This window comes from Carlito syrichta, unplaced genomic scaffold (genome assembly GCF_000164805.1).
Source record: "Carlito syrichta isolate Samal-C Ts95f unplaced genomic scaffold, Tarsius_syrichta-2.0.1 Scaffold56983, whole genome shotgun sequence".
Classification (NCBI taxonomy): domain Eukaryota; kingdom Metazoa; phylum Chordata; class Mammalia; order Primates; family Tarsiidae; genus Carlito; species Carlito syrichta.
In genome coordinates, this window is record NW_007001079.1 from 272,519 (window position 1) to 274,244 (window position 1,726).

Here is a 1,726-nt window from a genome sequence, read left to right on the forward strand (position 1 = left end):
AGAGCCATAAAATTACAGGTGAGAACTTACCTGTCATAATGGTGAGGAATATTCTTCCGCATACAAGTCTAGTTCGATACCCCTTAAAGAATAATGTGTAGTTCAAAGCTGCAAAACAGAAAGGAACATTTGTAAACTACCAAGGGATTAAAAAGCCAAAGTAAAGGTCAGTCATTGGGTTTGGCGAATAAGCATGTTTCATCCTTCAGCGAGGTGGCCCGCAGTGGGCAGGAGGCTGGCTGGGTCTCCTCTGTGTACCTCTTTGTCATTCTGCTTGGAGCTGGGTCAGAGGCTCCCCACAGGAGCAGAGTCTGTCCCTTGGAGCAAAAAGCGTGACACAGCATGGCTGAGGGAAAATATCCCACAGCCCTCACCGGCACACCCCTCACTTCCCTCTCTGTGGCCTCTCCCACACTTCCATTTTCTCCACAAAGCAGAAGGCTATCTTGTGTGTCACCTGAGCGTTGAGTCTCACATCTCTGGATATTTTGAGAAAGACAAATGCTACGCAGATGGAGCATAAAGAGCCTCAGTTCCTTCCTGAGGGAAATGGATCCAACCTCCTATCCCTTTCCCCTGCATGGCTGAAACTCTGGCTAGATGCGCTGTCCTTAGCTAGGGCCCAGGAGGAGAGAAAAGCAGCAAGGCCTTGAAGGAATCATTAAAAGGCACCTGCCTTTCCAGCCTCGGCCCTGGACCCTGTTGCCGTCGTGATGTCGATGCCCAAAAAGAACCGGATTGCCATCTATGAGCTCCCTTTCAAAGAGGCAGTGATGGTGGCCAAGAAGGACATCCATATGCCTAAGCACCCAGAGCTGGTTGACAAGAATGTGCCCAACCTTCAAGTCATGAAGGCCACGCAGTCTCTCAAGTCTCGAGGCTATGTGAAGGAACAGTTTGACTGGAGATATTTCAACTGGTACCTTAGTAATGAGGGTATCCATCTGCCCCTTGAGATTGTGCCAGCTACCCTGCACCACAGCCGTCCAGAGACTGGCAGACCTCGGCCCAAAGGTCTGGAAGGGGAACGACCTACAAGGCTCACAAGAGGGGAAGCTGACAGAGACACCTACAGACGGACACCTACACCTACAGCTGTGCCCCCTGGTGCTGACAAGAAAGCAGAGGCTGGGGTTGGGTCAGTAACTGAATTCCAGTTTAGAGGTGGATTTGGTCATGGACGTGATCAGCCACCTCAGTAAAACTGGAGGGGATTATTGGGTGTGAAATAAACTTGCAGCCAGAAAAAGAAAAAGAAAAGGCACCTGTGAACAGGCCAAGGGTGGAGGGAAAGAATGGAGGCTTGAGATCCACAAGAAAGCAGCCATCAGAACTAGCCCACCTGACCAGCCAGCACCAGACTTGTGCCCAGCAAGCTGCTGTGTTAGGAAGAGAGCCATATCTGGTGTGTCAGCTGTGTGGGCTTTGCCTCATTTCCTCATGTGTGAAATGGGATTGTTGTGAGGATTGAAAGGTTCATAAGGGGAAACACTGAGCAAGCATCAGCTTCCATCCTGGTTTGAGTCATCACAGACAAGCCAAATCCCCAACTCCCTTGAGAGCTCAACTCTGGAAGTGCTCCTGGACCCTAAATACCTGGGCAGAAAGGAGCTCTGAGGAATGGCCTCCAGAGACAGGTCTACAATGACGTTTTCACCAACTCTTCATGGAAGGAGGAAAGAGAGGGCAATTTGGTGGGTGTCTGTGGGAGGTAGCTGACTGTCAT

The 1,726-nt window shown here is 50.5% G+C and overlaps 1 pseudogene; it reads left to right on the forward strand.

Moving 5' to 3' along the window:
- The first annotated feature begins 713 nt into the window (after positions 1-713).
- On the forward strand, positions 714-1,202 carry LOC103251337 (annotated as a pseudogene).
- Positions 1,203-1,726: the final 524 nt, after the last annotated feature.